Genomic DNA, 16689 nt, shown 5'->3' on the forward strand with positions numbered 1-16689 from the left:
CCAGTATTGGTTCCCTGTTTTTCTCATCTTTGAGTAGGGGCCCAAAAACTTTGCACTAAGATGTTGGTGCAATAGAAGAAAGAAAAAGAATGTGCCATAATGTTAAAATGAAAAAGATTTAGCAGGGATAAATGAAAGCATGTGGACAAAAGCTTAGCTTGAGCTCTATCCCTCTCATTATCCCTCACCTAGTACCTAGCTCATGTATGAGCTATCTAAATAAAAGGAACTTTGATTATCCCAACCTTGATGTGCAATGAAACACTTCATCTTTAAGGGGTCAGTAATGAATCAATAAATGCCTATAACCCAAGCTATATTTGCAAAGAAAAAGAAAAAACAAGAGGGGTGGTAAATATAGGCCAAGGAATGGGGTGACTCAAGTCCCACGATTGCTCCTCTTCACATCATAAGTCTCAAGGATGTTGGAATTTCATAACTGGTACAAAGATTGTGACATCCTCCATGAAGTAAACCCCTACCATGTCGTTGAGCACTTGTACCTTCTAGGAATTGTTCCTCCCCTTAGGGTCAGAAGAGCCAAATAGGGCCTTGTGATAATCCTCCCATATATAAGCATACTAACTTGTTTACAAATCATAAGCTAGTAAGACATTTAAGATGATATTTGTGTAAAGTACTTTGATGCATTTCACATTAAATATGGCTCACTCTAGTACTCTTATGGTTCTTGCATCTATGATGTTGGTCTCATTTGATTCCATGAGTATGTTTTAAATGCTTGCTCTTAAGCACAATTGCTATCCCTAGAGGGATTGTACAATGCTTCTCCAACACTTTAGAGAGGACGTTTAACCCATTTTGTTGACTTCACTAGGCACCAAAGCTAGGATGTTCACCACTTGTTGAAGGGAGTTGATTGGCGAAGTATCTAACACAATTGATGACACTAGCCTCCCCCTTTAGGACTTGAAACATTACACTTCTGAGACAGGGAATTTCCTAGAGAGTTGATGTACCCTAGACATGATAGTTAACCCCTAGGTTAGCATTGCACCTTCTTAATGGATGTTGCCTTGTTTATGGGATGTTTTGATGATGATGATGACTTGAGACCCCTTTGGAGGGGGTGTACACTGCTTTGCATGATGTTGGCATGGCCTAACTCCATGACGTCCCCTTCATGTGGCTTGGATGGATGATGTGGGCCAATTTTGAGGATGAAGTCTTGTTGAGAGCGCCTTTGCTTGATGATTAGCACCTTACATTGTTGATTTTGTAACCTCAGAAGGTCTTCTACATCGTCTTCGTGTCTTAGCATGTAGAAGATATTTGATTGCCTCTTTAGGTGTTTGCTTGGTGGAGTAAGTGATTTTATGATTTCTTTCCTAAGGTTAACTTATGAAAAGTACAATCTGAACCGTTGATCTCAAGTGAGGCTTATGATTTAATTCTAGCCATTGATCACTTAGGAGATTATGGTTAGGGATTCTGGCTTACTGAAATTATAAAATAAGTCTAAGGGAGAGGTGAAGACACATAGTTGTGGAGGAAGTGTTTTTCTTTAGAGCGAGAGGCTTGATTAGATAGAAGAGAAGTGACGAGAAGTGTAGCAAGGAATTTCCGGAGAAATTTAGGGAGACTATGTTTAGGGGAGAGGGAGGTTGAGTTGCTAAAGAGGAGGGCCGAATTATGGAAGAGGTCGAAATATCCACAAAGGCCAATTTTCTCAAGTGCGTATGGGTTGTACGAGGTGAGAAGAAAGGGGGCCTAATTTGCTTGTGAGACATGTCTATTTCTCTATGGCCGAGTTTCTTCAGGAGGGTTGATTTTTAGGGGCCGATTTCCTTGAGTAGTGGGGCTAAGTTTCCAGGTTCCCATCGATTATAATTTTTTTTGTATTATTTTTGGGTCTAGGCCTAGATTTTATTGAGAAATTTAATATTAAGGAAGATTGTGTTGGGTACAAATTTGCTGTTGTAGTGTGCTTGATCTTTCCATTTTATTTCCACTGCATTTTATTTTTTTGAGTTAATATACTTGTGTGTTTATTTTATGAACAATTTCAAAAATATTTGAGATAAATATTTTATAGGTTTTTAATAAATCGTTGAAGTAAAAATAAATCATATCTAGTATAAGAGAATTAACTTTCATGAGGAGGTAGCTTTTGGAGTGAGGAGCACCTTATTGAGTCATCCATGGCATATTTTGATGAGAGATGCACCTTTTAGAGGATGACGTCATCTTTGGAGGCCTTTTAGCTCACACATGTGGCTTAAAAGAGGCTTGTATTTATGTTTGTTCTTTGTATTAGCTATATTTAAGGGGTCGACTTGTGACCTATCCAACTTGTAATCACACATTATATTATTTTTAGGGCTTTTAGTCTAGTTTTAGGCTAAATTGACTTGATTTCCCTCATATTAATAGAGGGAAGTCGATTTAGTTTTGGATCATTGTCACACTTACACTTGGAGAGTAGTGCACACTAGGTTGTCTATTTTCTCTTGGTTTCTATTGAGCATTGAATGAGGAAATTGTCTTGGGAAGGATATTGTGATTGGATCTTGGATGATAAATGGTGATTCTATGGTGATTTTGTGCAAATTTGTTGCAAGTATCTTCTTTCATCTTGTGTTTGTTGTAGAATTAGGGTTTCGTCTTTTTTTTTTTTATCATGAATGAGTAGAATTTGTATTAAATTTGTGCTCGATCACATGATATACACATGAAATTTTACAATATGATCCCCCTTTTGTTAAGTCCCTATAGCTAGGATTTTCTATAAGCATTCTTTTAGGACTACATACTATGACAACAACAAACATGGAGGTACAGATTCTACAAAAATAACCCAGTAGAAAACAAAATTTACAACACAACATGTGTTAGTTACAATTGACTTATTCCCCAAATGTTGGTTGGTTGAAGTCCAGACCCTGCCGATGTTGCCTCCAAGTTTCATTGTCAATTTCACAGAGCGTGGTATTCATAAAGTTTTCCTGTTCTTGGAGGCCCACTAATTGACTGCACAAAGCCTCCTCTCGTCATCTTGCCTGGTCAATTTTGCTGTCAAAGTTTGGAGCTCCTCCAACACTTGCACGATGGCCATCATTTGATCCTTGAGTTTCAGATTGTTATGATCGGATCTATTTGGAGCAGATCGATTTTCTTCATCAGTTGATTGATTTTAGCGTGGAATCCCCTTTTGGTTTGCTCAACGCCACTGTTGTTGCCTTTTGTATCCATTTGGCTTGTCCACATTGTGTTGACTATCCTTCCCTTAGCGTCACACTGCTGAATCCCTATCTCGGATCCTTCCTTCTCGTAGGTAGCGTCACACTGCTGAATTTCATATAGGATGGTTACTCATCAAAGCGATAGTTGTCCATCATGTACTTGGTCTTAAAATTTGTAAAGCAAGAGCATCGACTTCATAAGGCATTGGTTTTAAATCTTATAAATCTTATTGAACCCTTAACATCTTGCTAAATCTAAACAAGTACTTGGTCACTCAACTGTGTCTCCTTGACTAGTTGGCTCCCAACTAGTCATTCTTCATCTCATTTCCATAGGGTCTACCCCCCATAGTTTGCTGTTGGGAGATAGCTTAAATGGAGAGGTTGGTGATTGGGGTGACGACCCCCAACTTGAGTCGTTGTCGCGGTGCTTATATATTTTGAGCGATAACATTGCCTATGCGTAAAGTGATTGCCTCTAGAGAAGAATACTATCATAAATTAAACCCTCCAGGTCTTATCTAGACTAACTTAAGGCAACCTGATCACAACATAACCCTTTATTCAGAAAACAAGACACAGATACCCAAACATTGATATAATGAAAGTTCTATGATATGACCAAATCATAACCCCTAGAGTAGGGATTGCTCATGTAGTTGCAAAACGACTTATTAGAACTCAAAAAATCAGTTAATGTTCAAACAATGAACTCATTTGGATATAGTCACAACCTACGCTAACCTAGTAACAATCCTCATATTTTAGGTGTAACCAAATATCTAGTGTAATTGTGTGACCATTTTTTTTACGCCTAATGCATTTTGTGGGGAACCCACTGGGCACTTTCCCTCATTCCGTGGATGGCACTCAGTGTAAAATGGATTCTTTAGAAGCTTGAAGTTTTGTCAACAATATAATCAATAGGAGCTCAATATGTCACTTGCGAGAATTGAAATTGGGTAGGGAGGATAAAACTCCTTTGCTCAACGCCCGGGCTAGACCCAATTGACACCACATGCCCTTACTATCAAGGAAAACTATTCTTTACTTGTATTTGGTTTTAAAGTAAAAGAAGGATATTGCAACGTGGATAACATCACTGATTTTTCGACCCTAAAAAATCACGATTTTTTTGTTTGTTTGTAAAGTAAACGTCGTGTGGTTTACTAAAAAGTCATGATATATTTTTTTCCAATTTTTTTGCGTGGTTTACTAAAAATTAGCAGTTGTGAGTCATAATGCCTTATTTTTTTGTCATTTCACTTAGCAAGTTGAAGCTTTGAGGCAATTTGTAATGTAGTTGAGGTTTATTGCATAGTGTTAGAAGGGATTCCAACTGTTGGGAAAGTGGAATTTTCCAGGCCGCACTAATGCTACGTAATTAACATTACCAATAATTGTTTCAGGATGTTTGAGATTGGTTCCAACTTCATTGGAATTCATACGGAGAAAGTAAAATTTTAGATCCCACTTAAAATCCAATAGACAACAATTTTTTCAGGATTTTATGATTTAGTGGATTTCAACGTTTCCATTCTATTCTGTCATGTATGAGGGTATGGAACTAGCATTTAATCAAGAGCACCAAGCCCTTTATATGCCTTGATGTTGGTGGCAGTGATTGTTGACCTGCTCTGTCATGACCCTGGTAAAAATGTATGCATCACCCAAACAAAATCTCAATTTGACATGTTACCCTTTTTCTATCTTATTTTAATGGTCAGAGGGTGATATTGATGATTAGGGTTAGGATTTAGTATCTATTTTTATGCGTCACATATCATTTTCTGTTTGGCATCCACCACATCATATATAGAGTAACATGACACGTCCTTGTGAAAATTTTCCTTAATTGCAGTAACTGAAATTAATTCTTCTAACTGATAAAATTATGCAGTTTATTTTGTTACAACAAAATAATGAATTAATCACACTGCAATTTCTTCACAATAAAAACGCTGCAGAAATAAATTGGAAGCTAAGAAAATGCTAACACACCATAAAAATTTGACATATTTATCTTTGGACAAATGTCCCCAGAAAAACCCAATGTGGGAAAATCAGTGTAATAGATGAGTGTTTTATTATTATGCAGCGACAAATTCTGAGTACAATTTGGATGCTTAATCGAGCAATCCAATTTGAGAGAAATATTGGCAAACTATTTGTGAGACCAATGCCATTACACCACCACTGATTTTGCTTCGAAATTTGGCTAATCTGGGCTACACGAAAAGCCCCTGCGTGAGCCTCAATGTAGCAATTGCGCAGGCTAATTTGCACTGCCTTCGGAACACGTTGAATCACTTTGAATCCTGCAGTTTTGCCTGTCTTTTCCCTGGAAAGTGACTCACTTGGCCTCTTAGAATTTATTTCGAACCATAGGAATTGAATCGACTCCTCCTCTGGCTGAATCGAACTTTCCTCTGAAGCCCCTTGTGCAGGCCTTGCACAGCTTCCTGAGTAAAACTCGTCGCTCCCTCAGCGGACTCTTCCGGAATTGGAAATCTCCTTTGGAAATCTGCTACTGATCTCCCTCTTGCTTCTGCTTCCTTCTGGCATGAATTCTTTAGGCTAAATGTTGCTCTCTAGAAAATCGATTTGCTAAGGAAGTTCGCTCTTCTTGTTTGTTTAGCTCCAACCCCATCGACCTCCTCTTATAATCTCTCGTTGGCTCACCAATGGCCATGATTAAATCCTCATCAACGACTAAGATCATTTTTGATTTGATCCATGTGAGTTTCTAGAGAAATCTCACATTTATGAATTAATTGTTGTTAATTAATCATTTTCCCTAAGTTAGACTTAGGAGAAATTTAATTTTTGACTAATTAAATTAATTGAGTTGTTTCTAGGTGGATTTTCCAGAAACGATTTTTGATTTTTGGAGTCCTGGTGTTTCTTAGCCTCTCTGACCAAAGTTGAGACTATAACACCATCCGATGTTACAATAACTAACACTCCCTCTTAGTGAGGAAGGTGTTCACCCAATGTCCATAACATCCTCCATACACGCTGCTAATGATTGATATCTGTGAGAAATTGTCACTGTCCACCAACTACTGCGCAACTCTGATTTATCTGCTACTTTGAGTTGAACTAACCTGCATCTGTGCTGCTGCTGACACTACACTGTACTACTCTGCAACTGATCTCATGTTGCTGCAACTGAAATCCAAAAGTACTGGATCAACTGTATCTATGGACTACAACTGTCTTCTGGGTCCTTGACTGTCACCAGTCTCTACACTGTCCACTGAGTCTGTCTGCACCACTGCTGCATTGTGCTCCTCAGCATCTGACTGCAACTATCCCTCAAGAATTGACTCTGCCATCTGATGTTGATCCATTTTCTTTTGAATACTGTCGGCCCCTTGTGGCAAGGGTAATGATCCAAGAGGAAACACATGTTCGATGCTCACCTCAATGGACCCTGCCTAGCTTTGCACAACTCTGGAGTCTAGAACTCAATGTCTCCCGCATGCAAAGCAAAATATTTCTCCAATCTGGAGGACAACTGATCAATCTCTGTCAAAGCTGCTGCCTGCTCCTGCTTCTCCTTCTTGTCCTTCTTCCTCTGAGGACACTGGGTATTGTAGTGACCAAATTCACCACCCCTGAAACAACTAATCTTCAACAAGTCTTTCTTCTTCTTGTCTCCTCCCTATGAGCCTTGTCCCTGGTTGGGACCTTTCTTTGCCTTTCCCTGTGATGCAAGGGCTATGTTCAACTCCTTCACACTCTTCGATGCTCTACTGCTGCCACTGAGACTACTCTTGACTAGAGCAAGTCACATCTCCTCCTGCGTGAAGTCTGCCCACAAACAATCGCATTCAGGTAGTTGATCTCGTCCACTGATGCCTTGGACGAAAGTAGCCCACTCCTCCGTGAAACCGTTGATAGCTACACACACAAGTTCAACTTCTTGTGGCGCCTCTCCTATTGTGGACAACTCATTTCGAATATCTTGAATTCTGGTGAGGTAGGGGGTAACTCCTCCCTTCTTCATCCTAGTGGTCCTTAGCTTCGCCTTCAAGAACATCTTCCGATTCTCAAAATAATTCTAGTATAGTGCTGTGAGAGCATCCCACATTTCTTTGGCCATATTCTTGGCCACTAAGTGTGAGACCATATGATCTTGAACTCCATCAGGATCATCTGCTTTGCCTTGGCCATCTCTTTATTATAGTTGTCTAGCTGCTGCGGGTTTGTAGGTACAACTATAACTCGTTTGGCGTACATATTTAGACCAAACTCATCTAGCAGAAATGACATCTTGGCTTTCCAAATAATGTAGTTGGATGCACCATATAACCTATCCTGATCACTAAGTCTTATTGAGGCCATTTTTTGCAATACTCACAACTGGGATATAAACAGGAATCTCCTCCTCTCCTACTTGGCTACTAGTTTTGCAATTCACACTCTCTTCTGGAATGCGTAGTCTTGCCTGTTGGTTTTGCCTCTGCAACTGGAAATTTCAGATTTCCTTCAAGATTGACTCTAGAAACCCTCTGAGGAAAATCCCTGTGTGCGCTATTTCTCTTCCACCCAACGTTTATTCTGCTACTACAAAATTGCTACAAAAACAACTGTGTGCAGATCAAGAATCTGCTTTGCGAAAAAAATATTGATCTGCTCACCTACTGCCTGTTGGAATCTTTTCTGGACAAATTTGAACCTTTCCGACCACCTGCCTCTGGAAATCAAACCCCTGTCCAGTAATTTGTACGACCTGGCTACACCCTGTGCAAACCTGGAAAACGAGATGCCAAATTCCCTCTGAATCTTGACGATACTCCTTCCACCTCTGAGGTTGTTGTCTAATCAAATTTGTGTTGATACCATGTGAAAATTTTCCTTAAATGCAACAACAAGAATTAATTCTTCTAACTGATAAAATTATGCAATTTATTTTATTATGACAAAATAACGAATTAATCACACATGCAATTTCTTCACAATAAAAATGCCGCGGAAATAAACTGGAAATTGAGAAAATGATAGTGCGCACACAATAAAAATTTGACATAGTTATTTTTGGACAAATGTCCCTAGAAAAACCCAATGTGGGAAAACCGGTGCAACATATGAGTGTTTTATTATTATGCAACAACAAAAATTCAAAGTACAATTTGGATGCTTAATCTAGCAATCCAATCTAAGAGAAATACTGGCAAAATATCTGTGAGGTCAATACCTCAACACCACAACTGATTCTGCTTCAAAATATGCACAATCTAGGCTACACGAAATGCCCTTATGTGAGCCTCTGCGCTACAGCTGCGTAGGCTAATTCGCACTGCCTCCAAAACATGTTGAATCCTACAACTCTGCCTGTCTTTGCCTCGGGAAGTGACTCGCTTAGTCGTTTGGAATTTATCCCGACCCTCAGCAACTGAACTGACTCTTCCTTGGCTGGATCAAACTCTCTTCTGAAGCCCCCTACGTAGGCCTTGCACAACTCCTTGAAGAAAACTCGTCCCTCTCTCAGCTGACTATTCTGGAACTGGAAATCTCTTCCGGAAATCTGCTATTGATCTCTCTCTTGCTCTTGCTTCCTTCTGGCTCGAATTCTTCCTGCTAAATGTTGCTCTCTGGAAAATCGATCATAGTCAACGACTAAGATCATTTTTGAGTTGATCCATGTGACTTTCTAGAGAAATCTCACCTTTCTCAATTAATTGTTGTTAATTAATCATTGTCCCCAAGTTAAACTTAGGAAAAATTTAATTTCTGACTAATTAATTTATTTGAGACGTTTCTATGTTGATTCTAGATATGATTTCTGGGTTTTGGAGTCCTAGTGTTTCCTAGCCCCTCTTACCAAAGTCGAGACTAGAACAACATCCAATGCTACAAAAACTAACAATCCTCCTCGTCCGTGTCACGTATTTCACGTGTCGGGCACAACATCTTTGACGTGTCTGACACGAGTTTGATCAAATAGGACATGAGTTTGATTGGTGACGAACATGAGCCCTACTGGTGTCTTGAAATTTGGACGCGTGTCCAATAAAAAAGCATCTTAAAATCAATTTATTGCCTCATTCTCACGCAATTCAGTCACAAGTTTGGAGCTCTCAAAGGTTTTGAAGTGCATCTAAGGGTGATTAAGCAATGTTAGAAGGAATTCCAAGTGTTGGGAAGTGGATTTCTCCAGGTCCTACGAATGTTATGCAATTAATGGTAATGTTAAATTGTCCTCTATTTTCATTTTCATCTTTTTCCTAAATTTTTTAACATTACCATTAATTGACTCATGATGTTTGAGAGTGGTTCCGACCTCATTGGATTTCATATGGAGAAAGTAGAATTTTAGATCTCACTCAAAATCTAGCAGATTTAATAATTTTTCAGGATTTCAGGATTGGGGGGATTGCAATATTTTCTTTGGAGTCTGTCATTTATGAGGGTATGGAGCTAGCATTTAATTAAGTGGATCAAGCCCTTTATGTACCTCGATGTTGGTGCATTAATTGTTGAATTCCTTAGTCATGACCCTAGTAAAAATGTACCCATCACTAAAACAAAATATCGTTTTGACGTGTTAAGCTTTTTCTATCTTATTTTAATGTTTGAAGGGTGATATTGATGATGAGGATCCCAATATGGGCAATAGTTTTGATGATATGTAGTTTTAGTCTTTTGTTGTAGCATGATTTTGACTCTTGTAAAAATGTACCATCACGCAAACAACACCTCGATTTGAGATGTTAAGTTTTATTTTATTCTATTTTAACATTTGGAGGGTGATATTGATGATAAGGATCTCAATATAGGCAATTGTTCTGATGACATATAGTACTAGTTATTTGTTGTAGCATGATTTTTTTGGACTCTACAGGCTATTTAGGGCCTCTTGTTGATGTATTTTTGGTTCAGAGATGGATTGCACTCTGTGCTATTTTGGTTATATGCATTAGTTGGATGATTGAATTTGTATCATCATTATGTAAATGTTTTATATATTTCATATTTTATGTATATTTCACTAATTTGTTATATTTTTTAATATATAATATATGATGGTGAATTTCCATGACACATGAGAATCTAGGTTAGGTCTTAGAATTAGACACAAACCTACTCATGTACCTCAACCATCCTACTTTACACAATGGAAAATTTCACATTAGTGAATCAATTAGCGCACATGACAATTTAATTTTTTTTTCAACTCTTCTTTGTTGTATTAACAAACTGTAATACAACTGTCTAGGGCTCTTGTATCCGAGATAATGGCCCTCATACATCCACTGATACAAGTACATACAGCTGGGGCTTGGTGTATGTCATGTTGACCACTAATCTACCTTGAACAAGACATCCTTGACCTACTCGCTGATGTGGCACCCTGCAGCCCTTTCAGTCCACGTGTCTTGAACACATCTGTTGGTCCTTTCGCTCCCAATCTGCAGCTCTGCCTTTAACAATGTTCCTGCTCCTTTAGGTCACTGAACATGGCTTATCAATCTGCCCTCTAGCTAAACCATGGTTGCGGGGGAGCGCCCCCCGCCCCTCGATCCCGCTCCCAATCCGCGTCCGGCGGGAGCGACTCGGGCTCCCGACCTAAAATTTTTGGAGCGATGGAGGGGGCGCCTCTCTAGTTGCTCCGACAACGATTTTTCCAACTGGGGAGTGGTTGCGGAGCGATTGCTCCTGACCGCTCCCCAGTTGGAAAAATCGCTTCCGACCAGCGGAGAGCGATGCCCGCACGGCTGAGAGAGAGGTGACGACGACGTGGAGAGGGAGGGAAGGGGAGGGAAAAAGGGAGAGCAAGAGAGAGTTTGGAGAGCAAGGAGAGGAGCTTGGAGGAGTTTGAAGAGCTTGCAAGGGGAGATTGGAGGCCAAAGAGGTAGGATCTACACTCTAATCTAGCAATTTTTTTTTTTAATATTCATTGCTAAATAAATAAATATTTTTTTTTTCTCTATTTCCCATTCCAATTCCCATTCCATTTTTTTTGCATATTCAAAACTTCAAATTTTAAACATCATGGTTATATTGCTTGGCATTTTCTTCTTTTTGGTTCCTTTTTTGGTTATTATGGTGTTGGAGAGTAGAAAAAGGAGGGTTGAAAATGAAGAAGGGGATGAAGAAGTGGGTTATAGTGGATTTGATGAAAACCCTGGAGAGGAGTACCTTGGTGAGGAGGAGATGGAGGAGAGTGAACATGAGTCAGCTCAAAAAACTAAACAAGACCAAACCCCATTGTGGAAATATGTTAATAGGGCTGAAGCAGGGAAAGGGGGTGGAACCACTAAATTTCACTACCCCCATTGCAACAATAATTACACAGGTTCATACACCCGTGCCAGAAAGCACCTCTGCGGGAAAAGGCCATGGGATGGAGATAAACAAATAGGAATCAAAACTTGTACAGGTGTGTCAGCAACAGATAGAGCCAAATACATAAGGGAAGAGGAGGAAGCCCAATACAAATCTAAAAAATCAAAGGGTTTCTTTGAACCAAGCTCACAATCACATGCACAAAGAACTACTTCAACATTCTCCCATGGCAGTGGATATGGAGGCACATGGTCACCAAACATCTCTTTAAGGCGTAGAACCATATCAGATTTCCTTGATGAAGGGTGTAGGAATGATGTGGATTCAAAAGTTTACCGGTTTCTCTATGCATGTGGGATACCATTCAATGTTTTGCGCTCACCTTATTGGCATGAAATGGTTTCTGCCATAAATGATGCCCCTAAAGGATACAAGAGCCCTAGGTATGACAAGGCTAGAACTGTTGGACTTGATCATGAAAAAGCAAAAATATCACATTCATTGAGTAGAATGAAAAATTCTTGGACTGAGCATGGGGTGTCCATTGTATCTGATGGATGGACAAATGTAAAAGGCAAGCCATTGATAAGTGTTCTTGCTGTGTCTGTTAGTGGTGCCATCTTTCTTTTATCATATGATTACTCAGACAAGTTCAAGATCGACATCAACATTCCAGAACCATTACTTGAAACAATTGAACTAATTGGGCCATACAATGTCATCCAAGTCATCACTGATAATGCTTCTAATTGTAAGGCAGTGAGAGCAATTATTGAGGATAAATACCCAACATATTTTGGTCTGGGTGTTTGGTTCACACAATGAACCTTTTGATGCATGATATTATTAAGAACAAAAACTAACAATACAAATGGATTGGTGATTTGTACAAGAGAGGCAAAGAAATGATAAAATTTATTACAAATCATAGCAATACCCATGGCCTTTTCTGCAGTCACTCAAGATTAGCGCTGTTGAAGATTGCGAAGATTAGATTTGCTAGCTATTACCTCACCTTCAAGCGCCTTTTGAAGGTAAGAGAGTCATTGGCTAGCATGGTATCAAGTCCACACTGGCAGGTATTAAAGGAAAGGGCTACAAATGCAGCTGACAGGCAAGGTTTTGAACAGGTGGAGGAGACCGCTCTTGATGGTTAGTTTTGGGCACATGTCAGGTAAGTATTGGAATTCACCAAGCCCATTTATCACATGATTCGGTTTGCAGATACAGATAAACCAGTGATTGGGGAGGTGTATGAGCAGATGGATACCATGTTGGGGCAAATAAAAGATATTTTTCAGATTCCAGAAAGATGATCCCAACTTGTATACATTGATTCACAATTGTGTGTGTACACGGTGGAATAAACTTAATGTTCCACTACATGGCTTGGCGTATATCCTTACGCTTGCACCTGGGGGTGGGGATAGGGTCAAACCCCATATAGACGAAGAGGTATCTACAGGATATTTGCAAGCATTAGACAAGTTGATACTTGACAGGGAGGAATGTGCTAATCTGCATCTTGAATTAGGCAGATACTTTAGTTGCACTGATTTGTTTGGTTCCTTCCATGCAATGGAAGATAGATACAGATTTGATGCTCTCACATGGAGGGAAGCATATGGCGGCCAAGGACTTTTGCCAAAATTGGCAAAAAAAGTTCTTTCACAGGTTGTAAATACTTCTTCTGCAGAGAGGTGTTGGAGCACCTATAGCTTCATACATTATGTGAGAAGAAACAGATTCAATGAAAATTGGGCAGAAAGCTTGGTTTATGTGCACTACAACTTGAGGTTGTTGAGTCATTACTCTGATCGGGCTTATGAGGATCCAACATATAAAATTTGGGACAACCACTCAGGGGACGATAATTTGGAGGATGGCACTATACATCTTGAAGAACTGGAAGCAAAACTTATGAGAGAGGAAGATGAAGCAACAACCATGCTACCCTCACCATCCAGTAGCAGTGCTCGAGTTACGAGTCTTGTTCCTTTGCTGTCGCCGCCTCCATGTACATCCTCACGTGGAGGGCATGTGCCTTCTGGTTCTAGTCGTGGGTCTGTGCGGGAGGAGACTCCTAGAAGACCACCACGACCTGCTCAGAAATTAGACATTATTCATGGTGGCAAGAGGAAGATGTAGATGATAGATTTACTCGTCTTTTCTAGTTTCTAATAGTTTTTATAACTGTTGACTCTTTCATATTTATTATGATATTTTTGTAAACAATATATGACACTTTAAGTTTGAAGTTTGAAGTTGGCAACTATAACTCATTGGTAATGAATTATGAATATTATGCTTCGTGAAAGTTGAAAGTTGTTTCATTTCATTTTATAACATTTCATTTCATGTTAGATATTATTTGTTGTAATGGTTAAACTTAGCTTACAAGCTATGTCACAAGGTTCGTCGAACTTTAACCTTGAGGTTCGAATTTTGGCGAACCTTAAAAAAAAATTTGAGGTTCAACGAACCTCATAGTCATGGACCAAGTCCATCGAGCAAAACTCATAACTTCATGTCACAACTCAAGCTTGTAATTTATCCTTGCAGTTTCCATGTCCATGATAGTATTTTTTATGTTTATTGATGTTGATTTCTTACTATTTTATCTTATAATTCATTTTATATATATATATATATATATATACGAACCTAATGGCAAACCTCATCCGAACCTCATGAAAAAATTCAAACTCAAACCGAACCTAATTATTGACGAACCCGAACCATGTGACATTGCTTACAAGTACAACTTTGGTGATCAATGATGATAAATGTTATTGAATTTTGAAAGCTTGAAACTTTAAGATTGATGAATCATGATTCATGAGACTCAATATGTTGTATGTTACTAACTTGTGGACGTGGTTGATGAGGATTATAACTTCTAGATGCTTGTTGTTATATGGTTCAATCTATGTTTTATTTATTTATTTATTTTTATTTTTTTTTCGATTTTACCTTGTTGTTTCGTACTTTTTGTTTGAATTGTTTATTTATTTATATCTAATTCATCATTCTACATGTTTTTGTTGACATATATGCATCAAAATATAAAAAATCTAATATATATATTATATAAAAAATGCTCCGGGATTTGCTCCCAAACCGGGAGCTTCTGAAAATGTCGCTCCTGCTCCTGTTTTCGCCCCCGCTCCCATGTAACCCTGAGCTGAACATTAGTCCTTCAATGTCTCAACACTTAGGGATTTCTGTTGAGTTGTTCACAACTCCATTTGTGAACAACTCTCAACTGCCCAGTGCTGCTCCTCAGCTCCTTTGGGACTTCTTCCCTCTAATGCCTTCCTACACTGCTCCAATGAAGACAAACTTTGGGCTGGACGTCTGCGCACTATGACTGTCAAACATCCTTCTTCAACCGTCAACTTAGGGCTGTCAATCTGGCTCTCTTTGCTGATCAAACCCTGAGCTCAACTTCTCTTCCTCTCCTAGCAGGCTTGTAGCCCTTCACAAGACCTGCACTTAGGGCACAATGGCTAACCATCTAACAGTCCTCCAATCTGTACTTTGGTTGCCATACATCTGTCCAATCTGGACACTAATTCTTCACTGCAACTCCATCTTCAGATCTGCCCATTCTTCAGTCAATGCTTGACTGATCTTGGGCCTACAGGACTGCCCTCACCTAGGGCTTGTAGATCTGCCCATACACAGTCATTTCTGTACTGAACTAGGCCATCAAAGTCACTGCCCTCTTCTCTGCAATTTGATCCTCAAATTTTCAGATCTTGGGCTATAGATCTGCCCTCTGCTAGGGCTTCTTTACATTGCTGTTCAAGCACTGAATACCGTTTCAGATCTGCCCAGATCTAGGGCTGTAAGTCTGCCCTCACCTAGGGCTATTTCTCTGCCACTAACAGTCCATCAACTTACCTCCAATTCTGAGGTATATTTCAATCATTGTTCTGAGTAGTCTCCTGATGTTTTTGGCCCTCTGATTAGGGCACCTGAAGCTGCTGCAACTATACCCTAAACTCAGCCTCAAACTCATCAAAATCTTTGCTTACCCTTCTCCTGAGTCCTAACAGTCCTTCCAGTCCTGCCTTTGAATGATGTTCGAATCCTGTTCTCCCTTCCTTTTAGACCTTATGGCCATCCAGTAGTGAACGTACAGGTCTCGGCTTTCTTCTTAGAGCAAGAGACTCTCGGCCTGTTCTTGAGAGGGTTAACAATCATACTTGTGCCCAGAACTTGATACTTTTACGCTGCTCTCAACTAGGGCTCAATGATCTCTGTCTTAAATACTTTAGGATCAGATCTTCATCCTTGCAGTGATCACACATGGGAGGGATTCTATGGCTGTTCTGAGCATCTTCTTTTAGAGGATTCGTCGCTCCTACTCGGGTTCCTGAACAGCTACAGGAATACCCTAATTCAGACCTTCAAACTAGTCCTCATATCCTGCGTTATGCCTGTCTTGAGACCTTCTCATCATCGCTGATCCATAAACACTTGCAGCCTCCTTTCCTACAGCAGACTAGGCTTGCGGCCCGCCTAGATCTCTGCTAATGGGATATCGGCTCTCTGATTAGGGTACCTGAGGCTGCTGCAACTATACCCTAAACTCAGCCTCAAACTCATCAAAATCTTGGCTTACCCTTCTCCTAACAGTCCTCCTTCCAGCACTGCTTTTGAATGATGTTAGAGCCCTGTTCTCCCTTCCTTTTAGACCTTGCAGCCATCCTGAAGTGAACGTACAGGTCTCGGCTTTCTTCTTAGAGCAAGAGACTCTCGGCTTGTTCTTGAGAGGGTTAGCAATCATACTTATGCCCAGAACTTGATACTTTTATGCTGCCCTCAACTAGGGTTCAATGATCTCTGTCCTAAATACTTTAGGATCAGATCTTCATCCTTTCGGTGATGACACATGGGAGGGATTCTATGTCTGTTCTGAGCATCTTTTTTTAGAGGATTGGGCTCTCCTACTCAGGTTCCTGAACAGCTACAGGAATACCCTAATTCAGACCTTCAAAGCAGTCCTCATATCCTGCGTTATGCCTGTCTTGAGACCTTCTCCTCATCGCTGATCCATAAACACTTGCAGCCTCCTTTCCTACAACAGACTAGGCTTGTGGCCCTCCTAGATCTCTGCTAATGGGATCTCGACTCTCTCATTTAGGATCAGAGAAGCCTGTGCTCAGATCTCAGAGAACTCCAA

General features: G+C 39.8%; 1 protein-coding gene across 3 annotated transcripts in view; it reads left to right on the plus strand.

Annotated features, from left to right (window-relative positions):
* Positions 1 to 16689, plus strand: part of LOC149161347 (uncharacterized) — an 81856-nt gene that overhangs the window by 6235 nt on the left and 58932 nt on the right. The window lies entirely within an intron of this gene.

Source organism: Pinus tabuliformis, chromosome 5_2 (assembly GCF_031772625.1).
Source record: "Pinus tabuliformis cultivar Carrire ecotype Pingquan chromosome 5_2, CPIR1, whole genome shotgun sequence".
In the NCBI taxonomy this organism is placed as follows: domain Eukaryota; kingdom Viridiplantae; phylum Streptophyta; class Pinopsida; order Pinales; family Pinaceae; genus Pinus; species Pinus tabuliformis.